The sequence below is a fragment of the Macaca fascicularis genome, chromosome 17 (genome assembly GCF_037993035.2).
Source record: "Macaca fascicularis isolate 582-1 chromosome 17, T2T-MFA8v1.1".
NCBI classification, from domain to species: Eukaryota; Metazoa; Chordata; class Mammalia; order Primates; family Cercopithecidae; genus Macaca; species Macaca fascicularis.
Window position 1 is genome coordinate 98,664,600 of NC_088391.1, and position 13,555 is coordinate 98,678,154.

The 13,555-nt window shown below is 33.8% G+C and overlaps 1 long non-coding RNA gene across 6 annotated transcripts in view; it reads right to left on the reverse strand.

The window, feature by feature from the left end:
• Positions 1-6,775: 6,775 nt before the first annotated feature.
• The window catches only part of LOC102121715 (uncharacterized), a 212,297-nt gene continuing 205,517 nt past the window's right edge, over positions 6,776-13,555 (reverse strand). For 4 of the 6 annotated variants that reach the window (XR_010582680.1, XR_010582678.1, XR_012426754.1 and 1 more), the window contains one exon: positions 6,779-12,971. This is a non-coding gene — a long non-coding RNA (uncharacterized lncRNA). Of the gene's footprint in view, positions 12,972-13,555 lie in introns of all 6 variants that reach the window. The other 2 variants (XR_010582679.1, XR_010582681.1) reach the window with 1 other exon arrangement.

Sequence of the window (13,555 nt, forward strand, 5' to 3'; positions counted from 1 at the left end):
TTCTACCTTGCAAGCCTTCTCCTCAGTATTGGAGAGAAATGTAGTTTTCACAGATGCCAATCAAGTCCTTTCATCAAAGACACCTCAGAGTTTATATCAGTTCAAGCCTGGAAGCCCCCAGTTTCCTGTCACTGTGCTGGCCTCATTGCTGGGCTTCTGAAGAAAACATGCAAATCTACTTGGTGGGGACAGTTTCACAACAAATGCAACATCCATTGTGCCAAACTTCGAGCCAAACTCAACATTTTTTGAGTCACCTGAGAATTTTACCTCAGTTCCTAGGCCTTCTTTAGTCAGTTCCCATTCTCACTCTTAATTACATTTCATATTTACACCTCATTTTCTAGCAAATTTACAATCCCTAAAAAAACAATTTTGAACTATTTATTTGAGAGCTAATGTTATCTTCCCCTTCTTCAAAAGTCTGCTTTAACTCTCCCGTTGGAATTATTTATCCATTATCTATGGAAATAAAAACCTTACTTTACCAAATGTAAGCCTATGGTTTGCCCATGGCTGAGATTTCTGGCCACATTCTCTTAAACCTCCGGTTGGATGGCACAGTGTTGTGGAATCTTCCCAAATGATTTCTCTGTGTCTGGAGCGTTTTATCTGGTGCTGCTTTCTCACTTGAGATAGGATCATCTCCTACCTCAAATGTTTGAGTGTGTAATGCACTGAGTGAATGGCATGTAGGTATCTTATTACTATTGTCATAAGATAAAAAATAGGTACTGAAAAAGAGAGCATGCAAGTATTACCAACGTAACTCCCCTCTTCATCCACCGAGAAAGGGAATATAAAAAGATAAAAAGTCCACTGATCTAAAGCTTATCAAGCAATGGGCTTAGTATTTCTCAGATTGTTGAGACAAAAGGGAGGTCCACCCCCATGCCGAACAGCTTGAGGCAGATGGATGTGTTTGGCGACTAGCAAAAGGCCTGTAGGAAGTATTAATATATATATTAGGAGACAGAAGCATATATATACACACACACACACACACGCACATATATGTGTGCTTCTGTATATATATGCATATATACGAATATTTCATATATATGTGTGTATATACATGTGTATATGTGTATATATACACTAATGTATATATTATATATACACTAATGTATATATTATATATACATTATATATAGTATATATAGTGTGTATATGTATATAGTGTATATATTAGTGAATATATACATTAGTGTATATATACATTATATATGCACTAATATACACATATATACACACATATATATACACGTATATACACATATATATATGAAAAGATTGGGTTTATAGTGTGGGGAAAAGCACAGACCAAAATGAAAGAGGGCTAGATCTAGGGAAGGAGCACCATTATCTGTGAATCAAGTAGTTAAAGAAGTTTTTAGCCGGTCAAGGCATGAGATGGTTTGCCATACCAAGACCTAATTTATAAGCACTCTTGGGGATAGTAGTTTAGTAAGAAGAGAGCACGTAATAGGAGTCCAGGGAAATAAGGGTTTCATATAACTTAGTAAATTTAATGTTCTCGCACAAACAAGGAGCATAACAAAACAAGCAAAGCAAGCAGCAGACACATACCCGTAAGAAATCAGATCTGCAGTTCTAGATGTTGTTACTCTGCATTGCCTCAAAAGGGGTGGAATGTGTGGGGATGGAGGAAGAAACCTGAATGCCAGAACTGGCAAGCATACTCGTTTTTGCAGGGGGCTGGGGGATGGTGGGATGGCATGGGCATGATAAACTCAGATTGATGGGAAAATAATTTTAGTATGCATTAAGAAAACAATAAAAAGGGGGCTGAAATCAAAAGGTTCAAGAGTCACTGCTTGTGAGCAATGAAAATGATTGAAGTAGGGCTACACAAATCCTCATTGCTAAATCTGAAATCAACTCTGAGGGATAAACAGAAGGTCAGAGAAGAATCAACCCAATGTCAGCCTATTATTATAAAGCTCACAAAAAAGCAAAACTAAAATACGTACATAATATTTAGGGATATCTATTACTGTGATAAATCTACAAAGATTTAGGAAAAAATGGTTATCACCAAATTAAGAAAAGTGTTACTTGTTGTGAGGGAATGATGGAAATGAGATCAATGAGTGTCCCGTGAGGCTCTGCAAAGTACTAACTACTTCTTTCTTTAGCAAAGTATTGATTCATGAGGTTCATTCTATTACTCTTTAACTTTATATGTGTATTACAAACACATTGTAATGCATTTTGCCCTTTTAATGCTAAATATAATTACTGAAATTTCTCTGCTTAATGTATGTCAGCAATTATAAATTTTCATAAATAAGAAATTCCATGCTAAAGAAACATTTTCATTATTGCTAATAATAGCAAATGGCATTCATGGAGTTGAATTGTTATTTTATTCTGACATGTTGTGTGCATTTGTAACTTATAATGGGTTTGACCAGTTTGTGCAATGCTTTTTTGATTTTTTGTATATATGAACAAAAAAATTATTGTATAAGACTGCCAAACTGTGATAATACCATAGTACTTGCAAGGTGAAGCATACGAATACTTTGGAAACCAAAGTAGACTTAATTAAAATATTGTGAGTGGTAAAGAAATAATAATTATGACTTGTTTGGTTCTTCTTTGAACTTTGAAACAGCCCTGTGCAATTTAATGTGTTCATAGCTAAACAGACCATCTTGAATACTTAGGAAGATGTCCTTTTATTTTAGAATGATCTTCATGAGGTTTGGTGGATGTTATTCAATCCATGTATTCATTCCACTAATATGTATTGAGTACCCTTCCTCTACAATGTGTGAGGCATTGTGCTAAGCCCTTCACATGTCATTTTAAATACAAGGTTGAAAACAAAGCTATGGAATAGGTATAATCACATGAAATTGAGGTAGATGAGATTCCTGATACACTATAGGTTGTATTAAGTATTAATTTAAAAAATGATTTGTGATTGAAAAATAAAAGAATACATTAGAAATTGACCAATATTCCTCCAATGAATAAGCATTAAAGCTGCAATTGAACCCTCTGTTCTCTGAAGCTTTTATATATGTGCTTTCTTCAAATGAATTGTATCTGAATCCCTAGATCTGACTGCTGTTTTCAAAACATGCCTTTGCTATTTGTTTGTTTGTTTCCTCTGTTTGCATTAAGACTGTCCTACACATTAGAAGATTAGTTGAAATGAATCAACCTATTATTAGCCTACTCTAAGATTCCAAGTGATGTCACTCCTCAATGTTAGAAATAGATATTTGAGTCAGTGCAAAGTCTGTATCAACAAATGCATAAAATGGTTGGGGGTGGTTGATGGGATGTCTGAGGAAAGAGTGCATGACTAAATCTCATAACAGTATTTTTAAAAATCACATTTGAGATGCAGATTTAACTAAGAGTCTAAACTTTCACTGATATTTGAAGTTTGCCTCAATAATATTCTGACTCATTCTGCACACCATGTTAATAAATCAGTAGGGAGATATTTTCATGATAAGAAATGTATTGAGGGACTATGAGAGCAAACTGCCTACCTTCGTTTATGCCAAAGACACTGAATGTTAAAAATGCAAATAGACACACTCTTTTCTCTGCATGCCTAACACTATGCAAATACAAACTTAGGACAAGGGCCAATACAATGTAACAGAAATAAATAAGCAAGCACAATCTCTTGACATATTTTGTGCTTCAGTGATACTAGTCTTCTGTTTACAAAAGAATTTCAAAGTTCTGATCTTCATGTTTATCCCCTGCTGCAAGATGTCTGGTTTGGAAGTATTTTTTTTCCAGTATGTTTTTACACAAAGCACACAGAAGATTACTGATCTAAAATAAATATAAACATTTGTGAGAGCCTACATGAATATGGGTGACCTTTATTATGTAAAGAGCCTTAGCCAGCACTGCAGGCTAATGTTTAATACATACTAAAGGAAGGCAAAATCGTCAAGAATTTAAATTTAATAAGTGATATGTGATATTAGCATATGTTGAATTGTGATGAATATTCAGTTAGTCTGGTTGATTTTACTATTTTCTAAATGATATTATTTCATTATTTGACTATTCAAAATATCTTCTTTAGAATTTATAATGCTTATATAAAGAGCATGTATACCAGAATAGTACAGTTGTCATTATGTATGCATAAACACATGAATGTGTACAGGAAATAAAAATATTCTAGAGAAAGACATATTTAATTCAGAAGAAAGTTGTTAGCATTTTTCTAAAATGTAGTATTTGAAAAGTACAAGCCAGTATTATATAATACTATATATATAATTTATATTTTACAATGGAATCATATTTGCATAACCGGCTTAAACAAAGCACACTATTTTTGTGTCGTGTCCCAAGGTCTCTGAAGAGTATGAAAAATATTAGAAAAATGCATCCAGATAAGGAAAAAGCTTTGTACTTGAGATACATTATTTGTCAGTGGCCTTACACTCACCCATCTCTGATAGATCTTCTACACAATCCTCAGAGTCCTCTTTCTGATATGCAAACATATTCATGTCATTGTTTGTTTTTACCAAATGTGCTCAATGTCTCTTTCCTACAGGACAAACCACATTTCATTTCTTGTATATCATGATCTGGTTCTGTCCACTTACCATACTCAAGTTTTTATTTCCTCAGGTGTAAACAATTGTTTGGGTTCTGGTTTTCTTTTGTTTCTGTCCTTTTTACTGCTCATAATCCATTTTGAAGGTTATTCTTATGTAATTTTAAAATAATCTGAATTTGAATAATTCATTTTATTTGCTGAGAGGATTTTGGCACTGCCCCTTCCATGCCTAGAGGTAAGCATGTAAAATCAAACTCAGATAGTCAGAGCGCCCCAGGAAATATAAAATGACCAAATATGAGCCAATCAATCACCTACCCAGAACTTTTCACAGGGTGTTAGGAAAAAACAATGACAATAACAATAGCAACAAAATTCTCATCCTCTAGGGTAACTAAGTTGATGGATGTGAGTCACCAGATTTGGCTACCATCTTTGTCAACTCTACTGAGAATGACGCCAACACACAAGAAAGAAGAGGCAAGGGGTGGAGACAAAAAGAGAGTCCAGATGGTGTGATTTGAATCCCTGGATATTGCTATGCCAGAAACCATAATATTTTAAGTTATATGAGTACAAGTCTTCCTCTATTTCTTCTTAAATCTAGTTGAAGCAAGTTTTCACAATTGTAACTTAGAGTCATTATTAGTACATCCTTTCATTCTCATCTCAAATAATAATATCCAGTAATATGGAAATTCTTATGTTTTCCAAAACAACTCATGTTATTTTGAACTTTCATGACTTGGCACAAGAGCCCTCATCTACAACTCTTTTCTGTTGTTTCTCAGCCTAATTCAGCACTTTTCAACATTTTACTCACAACTAAAATGGTTTATCCACAGTCAAAATTTCCCTGACTCCATTAGAAACTTAGTTTATCCTTCTACTAATCTCCTCCTACACGCAAGGCATAATCTGGGTCCAGGAAAAGATGTCCTTTTGCTATAGTAATCGCTACATAGGTTGAGAGCAGGAATTGTGAAATGTAATGCAAATCTTTACAGTGCCTGTAAAGATACATATATAAACTGAATAAATAAATTTATTGTCTCACAGTTCTGGAGGCTTAAAGTCTGAAATAAAGTGTCACCAGAGCTCTTTCCTCTGAAACCCCTAGAAGGGAATCATTTGTTGCCTCTTCCCAGCCTCTGGTAGTTTGCCAGCAATCCCTGATGTTCCTTGGCTTGCAGCTGACAGAATTTCAATCTCTGTCTCTGACATCACAAGATAGTTTCCCTGTGTGTCCATGTCTTTACATAGCTATTTTCCCCTTTTATAGGAACACCAGTCAAATTGGATGAGGGCCAACCTTAATGACCTTGTTGTAACTTGATTATATCTGCAAAAAAATCTGTTTTCAAATAAAGCTATGTTCACAACTACTTGAGATGAAGATTTCAACATATCTTTGGTGGAGACACAACTCATCTGAGAGAATGTTTTAAATGCATGCAATAATAATTATAAATTACATTAAATGTAATATATGAAGATTTAACTTGTGACAATAACCACAATAAAGAGAAAGATAGAACTGTAAAGGGGCAGGAGTTTTGTATATTATCATAACTAAGTTGGTATTAATTCAAACTAATTTGTTATAAATTTAAGATTTTAAAATGTTAATTGTAATCCTCAGGATAAATGCTGAGAAAATTACAAAAAAAAAAAATAAAGAAAATGAGAAAGAAATCAGAATGGTACATTGAAAACAATCAATTAAGCACAAAAGAAGAAAGTAATGGAGGAAATGAGAAACAAAAAATGAGAAATATAAAGAACAAATGGGAAAATAAGTTACTATAAATGAATTTATCTTTTCAATTAAAAGGTGGAAATAGGCAGAATGGATGCATAAATTTATCCAAATATGTGCTATCTGAAGAGACTCACTTCATATTTCAAAACACAAGTCAATTAAAAGTAAAATAATAAAAATGATATTCATATCAAATTGTAGCCAAAAAGGAAGGGATGTGGCTATATTAATATTTGAAAAAAAAGTAAAAAATTGTTACAAGAGACAAAGGTGGACATTATATATTGATACAAGTGTCAGTTTCTCAGGAAATTATAACAATTGTAAACAAATGTGCACCAAATGAGAGGGTCCCAAAATATATGAAACAAATATTGGTAGAATTAAAGGGAGAAATAGTTCAACAATAATAGTTGGATACATCAAGTTCCCATTTTTATTAATGGATAACCAACTGGACAAAGATCAACAAGGAACAAGAGGACTTGATCACACTATAAATCAATTAAATTTAAAAGAGATACACAGAACACTTAACCCAGCAGAATACACATTTTTCTTAAGTACACATGAAATGTTTTCCAGGATAGATCATATCTTTGACCACAAAATAAGTTTCAATATATTTAAAAACATTGATATCCCCAAAAGTATCTTCACGAAATACAATGGAATAAAATTAGAAATTAACAACATAAGAAAACATAGAAAATTTATGAATAGTTGGAAATTAAACAACCTGTCCTTAAAACACCAAAGAGTTAAATAAGAAATCACAAAGGAATTGGAAAGGGCTGTGAAATAAATGAGAATGAAAATATAATAAAATTTTGGGGATGCATCAAAAGCAGTGCTCAGAAAAGAATTTAGAGCTGTAAACACCTACATTCAGATGGAAAAAAAAAAAATCACAAATCAATTACCTAAACTTCTACCATAAGGAACTGGAATAAGTAAAGCAAACTAAACCCAAAGCAAGTAGTAGGATGGAAATACAAGAAATAGACTGGAGATAAGTAAAATAGAGAATAAAAAATCGATAGTGAGAAATCAACATTAACAAAAGCTGGTTCTTCAAAAGATCAACAAAATTGACAAACCTTCAAGTAGACTAACCTGGGAAGGAAGAGAAAAAGACTCAATTATTAAAATCAAAATGAAGGAGCTGGGCATTTATTTTAATAAACTATACAAAAATAAAAAGAAATAAAAATTAAAATGCCAAGACCATTTAATGGGAAAACAACAATCATTTGAACAAATAGTGCTAGGAAAACTTAATAGCTAAATGAAAATGAATAAATTTGGAGCCCTACCTCACACCATAAAAATTACCTTAAAATGGATCAAAGTTCTAAATGTAAGAGCTAAAATATCAAACGCTTAGAAGAAAATATAGGTATCAATATTTGTGACCTTTTATTAAGCAACACTTTCTTAAATATGACACCAAATGCACAAGCAACAAAAGAAAAATAGATACATTGGGATTCATCAGAACTAAAAATGTTTGTACTCCAAAGATTATTATTAAAAAAGTTAAAAAGTCATCCACAGAATGAGAGAACATATTTGCAAATAATATATCTGATAAGTTCCAAGTACCTAGATTATATAAATAATTGTGCAACTCAACAACAAAAAGACAAAAAAGCAATTTAAAAATGCACATATAATTTGAACATAGAGATTTTTCTAAAGAAGATATGCACATATCAAATATACACATTTAATAGTCTCACCACGGAAAAACAAATCAAAACCACAATGAGATACTCTTCACACTCACTAGGATGGCAATGGTTAAAACAAAAATAAAAGGCAAATTGGTGTTGGCAAAGATGTGAAGACATTGGAACCTCTCGCCCTGCCATACATTTCTGGTAGGAATGTAAAACAGGGAGTTCACTTTGGAAAACCGTTTTGTTGTTTCTGAAAATGTTAAACAAAATAACCATAGGATAAGCATTTTACTCTTAGATATGTACCCAACAGAATTGGAAACAAGTACAAAAACTTGTGGGGCCAGGTGAGGTGGCTCACACCTGTAATCCCAGCACTTTGGGAGGCCGAGGCGGGCAGATCACAAGGTCAGGAGATCGTGACCATCCTGGCTAACACGGTGAAACCCCGTCTCTACTAAAAAAATACAAAAAATTAGCCAGGCGAGGTGGCGGGCGCCTGTAGTTGCAGCTACTTAGGAGGCTGAGGCAGGAGAATGGAGTGAACCCAGGGCAGAGCCTGCAATAAGCCAAGATCTCGCCACTGCACTCCAGCCTGGGTGACAGAGTGAGACTCTATCTCAAAAAAAAAAAAAAAAAAAAAAAAAAAAAAAAAAAAAAAACTTGTACACAAATGTTCTTAGCAGAATTATTCATAATAGCTAAAAAGTGGAATCAACTCAAATATTTATCATGTGATGAACTGATATACAAAAAGTGATATATCAATATAATGGAAATTATTTGGCCATAAAACACGTGAAGTACTGGTACATACTACAACATGGATAAACATTTAAGACAATATGCCCAGCAAAAAGGTTAGACATACTGATTATTATTCCATTTATATGAAACTCCCAGAATAGGAAAATCCATAAAATGAGAAAGCAGATTAATGGTAGCCAGGGATTAAGGGTGGGGCAAAGAATGGTGATCCCTGCTCAATGAGTACAAGGTTCCTCTTTGAAATGGCAAAAATGGTATGAAATTAGGCAGTGGTGGTAGTTGCACAACATTGTGCAAGTACTAAAAGCACTGAGCTATACACTTTAAAGTGTTTTCAGTGGTGAATTTTATGTTAGGTAAGTTTTAGCTCAATTAAAAAGAAACAGTTCAAAAGACAATGGGAGTGCAGTACAGAGGTGCTGACAAATTATGTTAATGACTTCTTATTTACCTAATTAAATACTGATTTGAGGTGACTTCCTATATTATCTACATCTTTTATTCCATCTACTTACCACAATAACTTACCTTTGGATATTTACATAAATGTAGCATAAATTAGTACTAAACTGTATAATTACTTTGTCTTTTCTTGCCTACTTGAAGTATCACTTTAATATTGACAAATTACTTCAGTTTTCAGGCTTTGCAAATACATTTGTTAAGCTATAACATCTACAGTAAATAATTTTTGAAAATGAGTTTAGTTGACATTTTATTACAGAAACCTACTAAGCAGACATACTTTTCAAAGAATACGTGGCAAGAATTTTACACCTTGAAAACTGTGTTTTTTCTTTCTATATCATCTAGATGAATGGATGAATTTTGAATATTTAGAGGATGCTAAAGAGAGACCCTGGAAAATCACTATGGGTCACAGAAATGTGTGGAAGAAAAACGACATGAGAAGATTCATTGATTTTCCAAAACAATTGACAATAATGTAACCGGAATATGTCAGGGGCACATAACAAGTAGCACAGTAGGAAGGGCAGGTTCTGGGCTTCAGAGGGATACATAGGCTTCCAATCACGCAGGAGTTCTTTTGTTTTTCTCTTTGTTTGAGCTTTAAACATATATAAAAACAAATGTTTGATTTATTTTGTGATTTTAAAGTGTCCTGACAGAGATTTTTGGAGTGAAAAGTGTTCTGGAAGCATGTGGTGGTTTGTTTCATGGATTTCTCATACCCATTCAATCCTCAGATCTGGTAGCAGGTGCCATGGGAGAAGGAGAAGTGGAATAAAACCAGCGCAAAAGACTCTAAAACCTCTGAAAGAATGTAGCTTTTATTTTTCCAGCATCAAGGTCATTTAACTAGAATGCAGTTTCGTCTTACACAGCTGACAGTCCAGGTATGGCTGTATTTAACCACTTGTGATTCTTCCACGATCAGGCAAGTGCCAGCATGAACAATGACAAGCACAGCATTCTGTCTGTACTTAACATTCTTTAAAATACTGCTCAATTATTAGTCAAAGCCCTATGGGAAAAATACATCACCCAAGAAAATAAATAGTTTGAAGACTTAGAAAGAAACATACCTATTCAATAGACGGCAGTAAGATGAAATAGCACTACTCTTTTAACTTCCATTCATTGTGCAGGGAAAGTGTTTAGGGTGCTGTTTGAGCTCTTCTCATAGTGAGTATATTGGCAGGTAAACAAAAGTAAATGTGGCTGGTTATAGTCTTCTGTTTAATACATGATTATCTATGAAATAAACTTCACAAATGCACCTTGAGATGAAGGAGCTCTTCCCCTACATACAAATATTCACCTCCATTGGAAAATGAGGCAAATAAAACAAAGATTTTCCTCAAATAATATCCTACTTTGAATGACAACCCCTCCCTTTTTAGCTCCTTTAAATATGTTATTTCCATTGTGTAACATTCAGCTAAAAAGGGAGTGTTGATGTTGTGAAAAGCAAGCTGAGTGTAGCATTGTAATATTTAGAGGACTAATGACAACAAAAGTCCTGTCTATTTTGAAATATGTGAAAACTAGGTTTTGCATCTGGTCATCAGATCCACAGTACCTCACTGGAAGAACAAGACATACTACTAAACATTCTCAGATATGGTTTATATATATTAATTATTAGAAGCATTCTTCATGGTTTATGACCCCAAATGTAATATGTGTTACTAATAAGTTCTAATTGCATCTAACACTGTTTATGTAAGAGAAGAAAAAACACCTATTTTGTAGCTAATATTAAAGCAGTTGACAGAGTAAATCTAAAGGATAATCCAAGTTAGGTATATAGAGTTTGCATTGTAAATTAAGGTAAATCAATTCTTAGCACTCACAGATAGCTAGGTTACATCTTAAAAGATATTTGTCTTATAAGAGATATTTCTCTCTTTCTCTAAAAGTTGTCTGTTTACTGGCAAGTTAACTCAAAGGGCCAGATGGCCAAAGCCATGTGAGATCATTAGACAGTTCCTGTTCAAATTTTGGACAACAATTAACAGAAGCCCAGCAGGAGTTCCCCACTGTTGACCCCTAAAGGGTGGCTAATCAGCAGCATATGTGTTTATTTATACCAGCAGGCCCTTTTAATTAACAGCTCTGAGGTGTGTACTTTTTGGAATTTTATACAGTGTATTAGGAAACAGTTCTGAAAAGGCCCAGTTATAAAGCTTAAGTTATATTCAAATTGAAGTCAGAATATAACAAAATGTCAAGATGTCTAGGCATCATACAGGTGGACCAAATATTAATAAGATCCCAACCAAAAAATCTCTTTGGCTGGTTCCAAGGGTTGCCAAGAGTTGATGCTGTTTTCACTTTCCCACCCCAATCTCAATGAATTTACGTAATCTGTAACCATAGCCCTGCCCTGAAACTTGGAATGTTACTGATGGTTCTGAATCCAGACTCTTCTCCTTGCTGCTTGATATGGTTTGGCTGTTTCCCAGTCAAATCTCATGACTGGTTTTGAAATGTGAGGACATGAGATTTGGAGGGGCCAGGGACAGAATGATATGGTTTGGACCCAGTGGGAGGTAATTGAATCATGGGCACAGGTCTTTCCCATGCTATTCTCGTGATAGTGAATAAGTGTCATGAGATATGATGGGTTTATCAGGGGTTCTGCTTTTTCTTCTTGCTCATTTTCTCTGGCCACCACCATGTAGGAAGTGCCTTTTGCCTCCTGCCATGATTCTGAGGCCTCTTCAGCCATGTGGAACTGTAAGTCCAATTAAACCTTTTCTGTTCCCAGTTTCAGGTATGTCTTTATCAGCAGCGTGAAAATGAACTAATACACTGCTCTTTGCAATTAGGCTTTTTATTTACACTGATGCAGGTATGAGCTGATCTCAGGTGGGCCTCACACTCTATGCAAAGTAAATGCTAGGCAGTGTCATACTGAAGATCTGACAGCAATACTCCTTTTTTTTCCCCCAAAAGACAGACTTAGTGTAGGTAATTTCCTTACCATCATTGGGAAAACTATAAATATTCAACAGTAAAAGATTATATAAATTTCCCTTATTGGTCCTAACCTAATATTTAATATTTATGCACACGGGTTGTTACAGTTGAAAACTGATACATAAAGAAGCAGAAACACCAACAACATCGAATCTACTCCTGTGTAAGTCATTGAGATGATGATGATGTCACAATGTGGCCTCATGACAAGACCTCCATAAAGTCTTGATTCATATAAGCTCCTGCAAAATCATTGACTTACTTTTGAGCTCTCCATAGGCAAAAATAACCAGCAATATTAATAATACAAATACATTAATATAAATCAGTGTTCTAATTATTCATTTTACTTTAATTTGGAATATTTAATTTCATCCTTAATGAAGTAATTTTTATTCTGAAAGTACCTCTGAAATACTGGGATCGGATCTTTCTTTGGTAAGCCTTTCTTTGATCTTGGAACATGCATTTCATTTCCAAACTTTCAAAATTGATTTGACAACAAATATTTCATTTGATTTTAGGAGTAGCTGTAGGAAATTGTCAAAGCAGATGTTATTGTTCTTCTTTTATAGGAAAGAAAGAAGTAGTCTTACAAAGCTCCCAGCATGTGAAAGGATTCCATCCAGCGTCCCCTGGTTCCATAAGAAATGTTTTCCTCTCTTTACCGTTCTATCTCCAGAGCATCTTCTGATGTCCCAAGCCTCCTCCGGAAACTGCAGAGTATCTCTAACTTCTAGGATAAGGAAACACATTATCTTTGAGTACTAATTATTCCCACATCCTTAAATCCTGAGGAAGTTATTCACAATACTTGTTTTAAAAATGATTTAATAATATTGTTAAAGATGCAAAAGGCATTCTGTAGGTATATTTAGTTACTGTTGTTATGTGAGATAAGAAGTTCTGTATGATGCAGCCTAAATATAGATAGATAATTCTCATGTTGTAACTACAATGTGTAATTAATGTAATTACTACTTGTAAGTGATTTAGTGAGGTTGCTGAAGAGAACTAACTCCAATGTGAATCCTCAAATTGAGTAAGGCCCATATGTTTTTGGCTTTGCTTGAGATTAAATAACTGTTAATGAGTTCAGAAAATAAGGCAAAAGATGATTGTATCATATTAGATAAATGGGATTTCAGTATTTTTAACACAATAATAGTGAATTTTACTTGATATTATAGTTGGCAAAGATGAAGTTTCAATTAACCATTACTATAAAACAAAATAGTATTGCTCAATTTGAATGCTGAAGACTATAATTCTCAGTGGGTTTATTTTAAAAGAATACTGTATTTATTTAAAAATAAAACA